This window comes from Liolophura sinensis, chromosome 6, assembly GCF_032854445.1.
Source record: "Liolophura sinensis isolate JHLJ2023 chromosome 6, CUHK_Ljap_v2, whole genome shotgun sequence".
Classification (NCBI taxonomy): domain Eukaryota; kingdom Metazoa; phylum Mollusca; class Polyplacophora; order Chitonida; family Chitonidae; genus Liolophura; species Liolophura sinensis.
Genome location: NC_088300.1, coordinates 48,784,626 through 48,797,532, shown reverse-complemented (window position 1 = coordinate 48,797,532; position 12,907 = coordinate 48,784,626). Strand labels below are relative to the sequence as shown.

The 12,907-nt window shown below is 37.7% G+C and overlaps 1 non-coding gene across 1 annotated transcript; it reads left to right on the top strand.

Moving 5' to 3' along the window:
• The first annotated feature begins 3,902 nt into the window (after positions 1-3,902).
• Positions 3,903-3,990, top strand: Trnay-gua (transfer RNA tyrosine (anticodon GUA)). The gene is given in 2 exon segments: positions 3,903-3,939; positions 3,955-3,990. It is a non-coding gene; the product is annotated as a tRNA-Tyr (tRNA).
• Positions 3,991-12,907: the final 8,917 nt, after the last annotated feature.

Genomic DNA, 12,907 nt, shown 5'->3' with positions numbered 1-12,907 from the left:
TATACAGGGATTTATAGTGCCGGTTCTGGAGAAGTCTCTACCGTGTGTATGTACAGGGATTTATAGTGCCGGTTCTGGAGAAGTCTCTACAGTGTGTAAAAAGGGATTTATAGTACCGGTTCTGGAGAAGTCTCTACAGTGTGTATACAGGGATTTATAGTGCCGGTTCTGGAGAAGTCTCTACGGTGTGTATACAGGGATTTATAGTGCCGGTTCTGGAGAAGTCTCTACCGTGTGTATGTACAGGGATTTATAGTGCCGGTTCTGGAGAAGTCTCTACCGTGTGTAAAAAGGGATTTATAGTACCGGTTCTAGAGAAGTCTCTACCGTGTGTATACAAGGGTTTATAGTACCGGTTCTGGAGAAGTCTCTACAGTGTGTATACAGGGATTTATAGTACCGGTTCTGGAGAAGTCTCTACCGTGTGTACAAAGGGATTTATAGTGCCGGTTCTGGAGAAGTCTCTACCGTGTGTAAAAAGGGATTTATAGTACCGGTTCTGGGGATATATAATATGGTTGTACTGTTTACATATGTCTGTTGCGATGATTTATCAGATACTGCATGATACACCGCACGCTTGCGATACAAATTTGTATATAGCCTATTAAAATAACATTAGGACAACTGAGACTGATCAATCACTATAGAGTGAGTAAGTGAGTGAGTGCTTGGGGTTTAACGTCGTGCTCAACAATTTTTCAGCCATATGACGACGAAGGAATCCTTAGGGTGTATGTAATGTACCTCCTTGTTGCACCGCTCTTTTATCTAGTGCTGCTTCACTGAGACGACTTACCGAAGGCAAGTAAGGCGCCCTGCCCGAGCCATTATACTGATACGGGTCAACCAGTCGTTGCACTATCCCCTTCATGATGAACGCCAAGCGAGGAAGTTACAACTTCCTCTTTTAAAGTTTTTGGTGTGACTCGATCCAGGATTGATCCTGGATCTACCGCTCCCGAACCAATATGGACATTGACCTATTATAGGCGTATCGATCTTAGGTAGCTGTAGACTCATGTTATAATTTCTGTTCATGTACTGAAACCATTAAAGATTCAGTAAAGTCCAAAATTGCAAGCGCAAAATTTAGGCAGACTAGATGACAAAGAAGTTTCTTTTCATGTGCTATGGACATAGACGGCACGTATATATGAATTGTCATGACATGTAGTGGACATAGACGGCACGTATATATGAATTGTCATGACATGTAGTGGACGTAGACGATACGTAACATGATCGGAAGATTAAGTTTCATACTGTATGTCATTCCTTACCCCGTGGGCGTACACACTGACGACAGGTAACTTACATGTATAACATAGAAAGCTAATCTGTGCTACATGTGAATAATATTTTTTCCCCTTTATATCCTCTCTGGCCGTGGATTTCCGGTAACGTTAAGTATACAGCAACCGTGCCCTTTATGGTGGTGGCGTATAGATGGGATGTAACATGACATAAAATGTCCATATGGCATTCACTACCATGCATGTACAGCAAAGACCCTATATGGTGGTGGCGTATAGATGGGATGTAACACGACATAAAATGTCCATATGGCATTCACTACCATGCATGTACCGCAAAGAAAGACGGTGACAAGTATTACGACGAAAGTTTTCATATGCCAAAACAAGCCTTACCCTGTACTGTAGGCGTAGACGGCGGGCAGCATGACCAAGATAGCCCCAACGCTGAGCCACGTGCTAAGACTGGCATGAGGATACCACCTGAAGGGTACCTCCTCAAAGAGCGTCCAGAATAGGAATAAGGATGGCGTTCGGATTGTCTGCAAAGTTATTTATGACTGTTACTAGGGAAGTTTATCATTAAAATTCAACCATAATTCAAGACACTTTCAGTGAAACAAAATATGTCTCTTTTACGAAAGCAGTGACATGGTACATTAAGAACAGTGGAATTTACGGGAGTGGAATCCTGTAATGTATACGTATAGATAAATGAGACTATAACTCTAAAGCGTAAACTTATACAGCTTGTACACCTACTGAAACAACCATCATGAAGTTAGCACCTTCGCTCCAGCGAAGTAGGTTAGCAATAGAGAAGACAGCCAGCAGATTGGCGCCGATGCTGAATGACGACACGATAGTGACGAATGACGAGCAAGGACTTCGGCCGAACTGACAGCGTGCATTAAACCATAATCTGCAAGAGTTGAAAAGCATATGTATAGACGTTCATTAAAGGTTTGTGAACCCTGAATGCAGTGGAATATAACAACAGCTGTTACATAGAAGTGGCGATCGTTACAGGCTAATAACTGATTTCTGTCCCATCTCAGAAGTTTATTAACAACTTTTCTCACACCGGATACTTCTTATGGCAGATCATCCGGAAACTACCCAGTTTGAACCGATTTGAAGTTCTGAGTCAAGCTCCAAGTTTATAAATGATAACAAATCTTGCCTCAGAGACTCTGCCTTTAAAACGCCATCAATTTTCGGGGTGGGCGTACCGGTACCTTATTTGTCGCATTTTTCGGGAACAGCCCATTTTGAACCCATACCAAGTTTTGATTGAAGTTCCAAATTTATGAGAGAAAACGAAGCTTGTACCAGAGACTCTGGTTCTTCTTGTGTTCATGCCAGTGTACATTCGTCTTACTGTTTTCCTAACTCTGGGAAAGTTGTGACGTCAGCGAAATCCGGAATGATTTGTGTCCAGAAGAAAAACAAGGCAGAGATAAAGGTGAAACCAGAAGTCCAGAAGAGAAAGTACACCATGTTAATCTGGTCGGATTTTCCCGGCACGGATTTCTCCGAAGTGGATTCTAAATATGGTTTCTCTGATTGATCTTTGGTCACCTTCTCTATAACAGTGCTCTGTACAGCATACGGAACCTACAACAAGATATATACATGTGTCACAAACACTGCGGTATCTTTTACCGAGCATTAGCGGCCCAGGTCCAAGGTGAATAGGTTCACTCAAAAAATTAATCTGTTAATTTTAACAGATAATCTGTTGCCTGAGTGATTATAATACAATATTTTGTCTTATTCAACGTAATATACTGTTAGTCTAACAGAATCTTTATATTGGATTAATAGAATATGTGTGTTATATTTAACAATCTTCTGCAATAACAGAATACATTCCAGCATCACTCACAGAACAGACTTTCTGTTAAAATTAATAGATTCATTTTTGAGTGTAACTTTTTCCGCCAAAATGAATTCGGGACACAATTGTGCAGTTTAGTGTTGATTCCTGCTTTTGAGATTACGATTTGTAGGTAAACTGAGAGCCCATATATATATAAAACCAAACCAAAGTACAAGAAAACAATGGCCAACCCAGCTTGGACCCGAGTCGCGCTGGAAAGGGTACCTCACTATCTCTTGCGTTGCATGATCATTATATTACCAGTTATAATGTACAAAATGTCATCGCAAAAGCATGAATGAACAATAAACTACACTGGTTAGGGCCAAATAGCTTTAGGCAGTTCCTCCATTAACCATATAATAGACAACACAGCAATCTGTGCAGTATACAGACCCGTAGTAATATGTCACTAAACTGTCTCAGTCATCCTTATGTTTCTTCATCTGTGGGCTCTAGCATTAATTTATATACGGATGAATGCAAAATCTGTAAAAGATATGTCTACTTTTTCTCTCCGCTTTTTTCTTTCTAGAGCCCATGCATGTGGAAAAATTATTTGTTGCTGTTGCATGTATGTTAGCGCTCCTCGGTTATTGTAGGCACGTCTGTCCACATAGTTTTCTGGTCATGTGACAATAACCAAGGCCAAAGCGCACCGTATTTATACAGCTTGTCTATGACAATACATGCCTGCTTTCGCGCATGTATATATGTATGCCTCTGTGTAATATTTAACTTATTAAACAGGTTGATTATCAGTACCGTCGATAGCTCAGTTGGTAGAGCGGAGGACTGTAGAAGTATAGGACTGAAATCCTTAGGTCGCTGGTTCGATTCCGGCTCGACGGACTGTTATTTTTCTCCTTTTCATTCGGTCTGCATTTCTTATCATTTTTCAGTTTATTTATGAAATATTGCAAAACTGAATATACAGCTATGATTATTTTTTGGTTAGCAATAGGAAATATAAGCTGCTTTCCTTAGGTTACTGGTTCAATAAACGAACCTTAAGAAACACTTAAAACATTTAAATAAAACTGATTAGAAGACGAAACAGATCTGACAACGATGATATGCCTTTACACAAAGAAATTGTATGGGTTTTTGGAATCTATACTCATTAGGCAGGTAAAAAGGGTTTCATTCAAATTGTGTTTATTTATTTCATTGTTGTTTCGTGTCGTACAAACTAAAAATTTTTAACTTATACGACAGAGGTCAGCATTATGATGGGAGGACATTCAATTAACTTCTAATAGATTTGTCATAATATAACACATAATAATACACATAAAAATAACCCTTTAAATCACATTTTAAATGGTGATCTGTCAGAGAAAAAGAAGTTCTATGATGTAGACTTAGGTTATAGGCCTATACGATGGTCAGCGCTTCAATTATTAAAATTATAAGAGAGCAATCAATGATTTATAAAAATCAGATAGAAAACACTTGTTACAAATTAGGGTCTCATATAAGAAAGCTAAAATAAAATCGTGGATAAATGTGGTTCTGTAAGGGTCAATGATCTACATTATTTATTTAAAACTTATTCCATCCTTTGGACATTTTTTTATCAATTTATAACGCAAGCCTGTTTGACAAGAACTTTTTCCTTGGAGATTTCTTCTGAATGAAGAAACAACTGAACTACTGGACCAATTATTCTCCGAAGTGATGAACTGGATCTTGGTATGTGTTTTCCAAAGCAAAGTGAATAAAACTGGAACAAGACTAAGATTAAAATACCATCCGCATTTCATACGAAGTACCCATGCAAGATGAGTTAAATTTTATGTTACCCCTGTATTGCAAGAATAGCCACTGTGTATAATCATTAGGCAAGTGCGTTTATTAATTCAGCTTAGTCCAAGAATTAAACAGTTAATAAACCCATTTATTATAATTGCATAAACATATCATTAGTAATAATTAATCGACCGATAAAACGAGGGAAGACAAAAATTTACAAACTTTTATGCAAGAAGGAAAATCATTAACACGTATCACTATAAAGACCACATTAAAAAAATCGTTCTCCAAGGTATAATATATAGTTAATATATGTTTCTTCATCTGTATAATTGCTCAAGTTTGTTTCTTTTAACGAATAGTCATGCATATATGTTTATTATCCACAAACTGCTGTCAGCTGTCGATAACTCAGTAGGTAGAGCCGAGGATTGTACAGAGGAAAGCTTTATAGCTCGTTGGTTTCATTCCGGCAAGAGGGAGTGGGGGTGAGCGTAGTTGGGGGGGGGTCTATTTTTTTTATACTTTTACAATTGTTTATTTAAAAGATAATATTATTACTGTTCATTATAAAAATAAATCTGGAGAAATAGCACTTCATAAAGAAAATGAATTCTCAGAAATAAAAGCAGGTCTACCTCTGCATTGTTAGTTGATCAAAGTACGTGTCCAAAATAATGTTCACATATTTTATCCACAAATCGTATATATACACACTTGTATGCTTATTATACACATTCGTAATCACCATCAGTCGATAGCTCAGTTGGTAGAGCTGAGGACTGTAGAGGTAAACAGCTGTGATCCTTATAAAGGACATTGGGAAAGTCTTCCTTGTGGATATAAAACTTCTTGATTTATTAACACGGCGTTTCGAAGTAGTTAGTAACATCGTTATCAGGTGTGATCCTTAATTAGGTCGCTGGTTCAGTTCCGGCTAAACGGACGCAAACAACTTTTTCTTTCTTCTCTTTTCCTTTATAAGCTTCTAATCCACGTAGTTCTTATGTAGATCAGCAATTAAAGCGATTCAAGTTTCTGAGACGATATGCTGCATGTCCTGAATGGATGTCATGTAGATGGATAAAATATCATTTAAAGTGTATAGGTCTACATGTAGAAATAAACTATTTACACAGATGTTTAGAAAGCGTGCCTCCCTGTTAGTGACGCAGTGTAACATTACCTGAGACAGTACAAAGATTAACGGCCAGATGATTCTTCCAACTCCTTCTCCACCCCCTTCAGTCTGACGAGACTGGCTACTCTCCAGGTTAGGGAAGATGGTTGGTAACATACACACGAACTCAGTCACAACCACCACGCATGCGCAAAGAAGTTTCCGAAGAGTTGGCCTCTTTCTCAGTATAAAAAATCTTGAAATTTAGGAAAGATAATCATCTGTAACATATTGACGAATGAATACCTATATTACAATTCCTATCAAAGATCAGTTTAGCAAATTTAAATTTTTTTACATATAAATAAATTGAAATTAATGACAGCAAGAGGTTTTCAGTACACCTTGATTACTTCTACATACACAATTTCGCCGGCCCTCAAACACAGTGAAATATCCATTGATCACGGCGTACACAAATAATCAAATCAAACTGTAAATCTGCAGGATTTATTCATCAGACTATCCAACAGGCGTTCTGATGCCCGTATGCATTTCTTCTCAAGTGGGTGTGTCATTCTTCATATATCATATCATATCTGGAAACTTAATTAGTTTATTTATTATACAGATTAGACGAGTCAAAGCATTCCAAATTTGTCAATGTTTCGTCAACATTATGAAAAGTCCGAGAATTCCTGGAAGTACAGTCATCCAAACATTAACTGGTATTGGCCAAGCAAGTATAGTAGGAACGTTACCTTGTGGTGAAAGTAATCGGTACATTGAAATTCATCAAAATGGCCTGAAGATATGGAGCCGTTTTGGTACCACTTGTTGCCGAGTTGCACAGTAGGCTAGAGAGCGCCATGCTGAAACCTATTACCAAGAAACGCCATTTTGGATAGTTTCTCTCCCGGGCCGTAATTTTCTCTGGGGCAATTAAAAAAATTGTCAAAAGAATAAACCCAAACACAAAGGTACATGTGAGTTGTTGGGTCAAAACGATATAATAGGGAGAAATAAACATAGTTTCATCCGCAGAATAGTTCGTGAAGTGTGGCCGATTTTTATCTGAAGGCACATTGAACTCAAATTGAAGCTTAGTATTGCTGCTGAACAATTTTTCAACAGGCTGCTTAAAGGGTTTGGTCCCTGAGAAAAGACTCGCGTTTCTCGATGCATTAAACAGGTGCTCCGATGCTTTAATGCTGTCAATCCACAAAGGAGAGGCGGCAAATGTGGCCACCCTGCCGAACACCACTCCAAAGGAAAAAAGTGCGATCAAAAACACCACTCGTACTCGAATCGGACCCATCTTTACCACCCTCTTCGATATTTTGGTGACAGCTGAATCCTTTACGATCAATGGATTGCGTTCTTCTATAGTCTGTATGGATCCGTTACCGCTTTGACCTACGAACATTTCGACTTTTTTTCGATGCAGAACAGATCAATAGCTGTAGGATGGCGGAGATAGTGGTAGAAATGCTGCGCAAATCCTTCAATCATTGACATTAAATCATCACATTTTCCCCCACCTCCCTCATTACGTCGTCTTCTTTTTCTCTATCTAACCAGGGGCCCTGTTATTAACGTCTCAGTTGTGCCTTGGTCGAGGTATGACTTTTGGTAAATATATCAACAGTAGACGACACATTATTATAGACTGCAATTTGTACAAAATCTAGAGCTGTTTGGTATATTCGTATATAGGTTATTAAGTCAAACTTAATGTCCATCACGCGTGTTCCTGAATAACATCACTTCCTTCTCTGAACACAGCATATATATATATATATATATATATATATATATATATATATATATATATATATATATATATACACCAGTGATATATACATTGTTTAAAATATATATTTATAGGTCAACAATCAAAGTTCAAATCTTTTACATTTAATCTGTGCTATCGTCCACGGAGACACATTACGACCTATTTTCTTAAAGGATGCCTGTTTTATAATCGCTCACGGCACTCTAGAAAACAGACGATCAAAACTGCGAAAGTTAGAAACACCGATTCGGAAGTAATGCTCCAATCAGTAGAATTTCATTGTGCAGTTTACGTATCCTCTTGCATTATCAGATGTTGTCACTAAGAAGGCCAAACTAGAAGAGCAGCAAATACCGTCTGCTGTTCGTCGAACCGCTGCAATCTACATGTAATCACAATAAGGTGTAGAATCTGTTACCACTATATGTATGAAAATGAACAGGGAACGAGTACTTCACAAACTGCACGCCCAATTATTCTCATTTCTCCCATTCACTGTTGGAATAGTCTCTCGACTCATGTTGTGACCGTCACCTGCTGTGACCTGCCGTTGTTACCTTTAACACCTAAATCATTGGGTCGATCACAGGAGTTAATATTTCACCCATTGTTGTGACTGTCTTACTCACTGTTGTGACCGTCTCACCCACTGTTGTGACTGTTTCACTTGCTCTTGTGATTACCGCTTCGGTGGCCTAATGGTTAGAAGTCGAACCTCGAAGTCGTAAGATCTCTGGATCGAACCCGAGTCAGGTCATACCACAGGGTTTAAAAAGGGTACTTGCTGCTCGAGAGGTAAGAGCAAGGAAACATGACTCGTTGGCCCGGTATCAGTATAAGGTGAGTGGGTGGGTGTTAGGTCTGGTATCTTCGGCATGATACTTCATTGGCGGCAGCACTTGGCCGGCATGGACTTGCTCTGCCACAAAAAGACACACGTTATATATATATATATATATATATATATATATATACACACACACCTGATGATTCCACGTCGTCATATGACTGAAAAATTCTAAAGTACGACGTTAAACCCTAAGCATACTTACACACTCTTGTGACTGTCTCACCCACTCATGTGACTGTCCCACGCAGTGCTGTGACTGTCTCACACATTGATGTGGCCGTGTCACCCACTGTTGATACTGTCTTACTTACTGTTGTGCCTGTCTCACCCACTGTACTGCCACATTCAGTGATGTTATTGTCACATTCACTAGTGCATTAAATGTCACAGTGAATGGGGATGCTGCCAAACATACTGTTTCCACTGGATATCATCATTTGAGGTATATTACACAGGGTTTTGTCAGTGTAATTAGTGAATAAATAGTCAAAACTTGACCATCACTTTTACTAGTATTTGAGCATTTGATTGTTGTTTAATGCCATACTCAAGAGCTTTTCACATATATGGTGGTTGTCAGTTTTATGTGTGAAGGTAAACCTTTGGCAAGCCTGAGTAAACCTTTGGCAAGTACTATCGAACTTTCACAGGAGTAACATACAAATATGCGTATCATATTGGTGGAAGGCAAGTGCTCTTCAGTGATGTCACACAGCGCAAATTGCCAAGCAAATGCTTACTGTCCCCAAGATCCAACGATCGACAACAGACAGGAAAAGCCATTTGGCTCCCTCCAGCGACATGACGAATACAAGGAAATGTACAAGGCGAAAACAAGTAAAGAATAAACAAGTGAGACAATAATATGGACAACAAGTCACTGTAATGAATTTAATACATACACTTCATATATTCCTAAACAAAACAATGGGTACAGAATATTTATGGTTATCACATACTATATTTACACAGTCTGTACTGATATATCCCTCTTCATACAAAGAAAACTACCAAAACTGTTTATGCATCAATAATAATTTTTAATAGCATGGCTATGTCATGACAAATCCAACTCTTCTTACTTCAAGAGTTTTGTATTAACCTCCTTATGGGCCCAGTTGTTCGAAACTGTTTTAAGGCTAAATACCAGATTTAACTTTAAGCCAACTCTTCAATTTAGTACTTAGCCTCAAAATAATTGGGTAACTGTATATTACACATGACCTAAATCTGTTTCTGTTATACTCTGACATTGGAAAACTGCATCGGCTGCTGATTTCAGCTAATGACTTAAAACCGGTATTAGCTAATAAACTTTTGAACAACCAGACTTTTGACACTTGCTGGTCCTCAAATTTAAGTTGTCCATCTCATGGGAAAAAATTTTTTGCAATAATAAGCACAGAAAACTTTTTTCATTTACTTTTCTTGTTGAAGTCACCATCAGTTCAAATGACTGAAATTTGCAGATTTCAGACAAATTTAAGAAATTTTTTGACATATTACAATGTAGTATTACAAGATTATGTTTTTGGAAATTTTGCACAAAATAAATAAAAGATTATTAACTTTATGTCCAGACTTTAACAGAGAGTATAAGGATTTGTTTATTATTTTTAGACAAGAACTTTCTTTTCATAGTGAGATCATTTCACACAACCTTGTCATTAATTAGACACACAAGACTGAGATACATGTATATTGTGAGGCCAATAGATTCGTAAGGCAAAGACAAAAGTGCCCAGTGAAGTGCAATGGGTTGCCTACATGGCCATATACAAACACAGCCAATGCAGTTTCAGAGAAACATTCTTGAATAATAGACAAAACAAGTCATGTAAAAGAATCAAGAAAAAAAAAATTGAATTACTCTTACACAAGATTAAATTTAGTCCACCAGCACTAACATTACGAGTGTGGACTATGTATACATGAATAAATTAATCCAGCATGAATAACCCCTTAGTTTTGTCACCCAACATCTTTACATGTACCACTATTTACATACCTTATTTAACTATGTTCATATATACAACCTTGCAGTCTGGGAAATATGGGTGATGCCACAAGGCCATTATAAAATTACACTCTCGGATACTCAAAGTTTCTTATGTCTTAAATTACGGACATGTCACTATGCATCATGCAGAACTGATATAATTACTGACCCCATTTCAAATGAGACACAATACAATTCTTCTGATGATAAATGACGCTTCTCCTCAACATTCTACTACTCCACAACTGTCTCTAAAATGTCTGGGTTAAGGAAGATGATTCTGTTCCAATCAGTAAAACCAAACCAACATTGATTTGACTAACATAGTTATGCATATTAAATTATAATATCCTTCATGTGTATTCACATGAAAATATGCATAGATATTAAAGTGAATTTAAGTATATATGTCAGCAAATTAATGCTATTTTGTGTGGCAACTATTCAATCAGTGTTAAAATTGATACATAAAACATATACATTTGGAATGTCATGGATCCTCACTACATTTTTACCAAACACTAAAGTTATACAAAGAATTAAAACATTCATTAATAGTCAGTTCAGCTGTTTTCGCAGTTTACCCCTCTGGGTATATTTGTTGTTAAAAATGAGTCTGCTAAAGGTCCAGACACACCTCTACTTACCTTAGCCAACCTGCGAGCAAAAGATCGAAGTTAATCGTACAGTAAGTCGGGGGGATCTTGGAAAATCTTGATGAATCTGAAGATGTCACCGAGAATCACATGGTGGTCAGGGTAGTCACAGGTCAGTTTACACACGCAAAAAAACTACATGCAATTATCTGTAATCTACATAAATTCTGACCAGTCTTCATTGGTCTGGCTTTGTTGTACAAGCTATGCCAAGGTATTGCAAATGATCTTCATAAATCGTACACAAATGTTAGTCAGAGTGCATTTGAATTCATGTTATCATTTGATCAATTACTTCTGAAGAGGCAGAGTTCTGTAAGGGTGAATGGTCAGTTTAGGTGTGACAGCAAACAATTTATTAGATTTCAATGGTGATAAACACGATGTGGCTGGCCACAGCAAAAAATATCCTGACGAATCACAAAGGGCGTCGTTCGCCACAGCTCTGGTGTGACAGTGCTTTTAGAATAGTATACTCCGATCCCCCAATACCTTGACTGCTTTGTCCACGCAGAAGTCAGGGACAGGTTAACCTCCACAAACATAACATAAGACAACATACAGGATATGTCAGTGTCAAAACAAGGAAATCTGTATAGCCACACATATTACATGTATACATAAACACACTGGAGTACTGGCCCTCTACAAACAGAAGCAAATCTTCCAAGTGATGGAACAGCAATGCCAGTTAATCACTGGTATTGTCATTCAAGTAGGTAGAGGGCAATGTTATGTACTACCTTACAAGAATTGTTTCCCTTGGCTGAGAGCCACTGATCCTCCAATAGGCAAATGGGTCAACACTGGTCAAGTAGTGTAGATTGCAGCAGTTCAGAATACTTGTCTGACAGTTGACTGGATCTTCAAAAGACAGTCCTACATCTGATGGTAATTTATCATGTAACTGGCAAAGGACGGTGGCTTACTCTTGTTTTCTATACCCATAAACTTGACAGTCATATAACCAGTGAAAAATTCCTCAATATGGCAATCAAATAATTTAATCAAATAAATAAGTCAAGACCCTGAGAATCTAGAGGTTTTCTATGCATACGCCCTGAGTCGTCTTAAATTCTGCATTCTTTAATTTGAAAGTTTAGAAATTTCCCACTCTGAGGATCCAAAACACAATTACCATGTTTTCTTACTGGATCAGTGAAAATCATAAGTATTGTAGGTTTTAAAGTTACTCACAGATTGGGAAATGGACCAGTACCTAGGAATGAACTTGCCTAACTTGCCTTAACTTGAGATTACATAGTTCTCAAGCAGGCTACATTTATTAAGATATTAAAAACCCACATGCTACCAAAAAAGAAAAGTCAAAGAAAAATAATAATCCACAGGTGATACTAAACACACCCTCAAACAAACACTTACAGATTATAGATTGTAATATTCCCCTGCATACCTTAATTCTTCAACCTTTTCAACCATCTCTGCAACCAATATTTTTAAATATTCTTAGGGAACTATGGATGTAGAGAAATGATTTGCAGTTTTATGAAGCTCAACTTTCATGATGCAAACAAATCAGTTTTAGCATCATTTTCACAAAAAGTGTACCAGTTTACATACATTTCACTGCAAA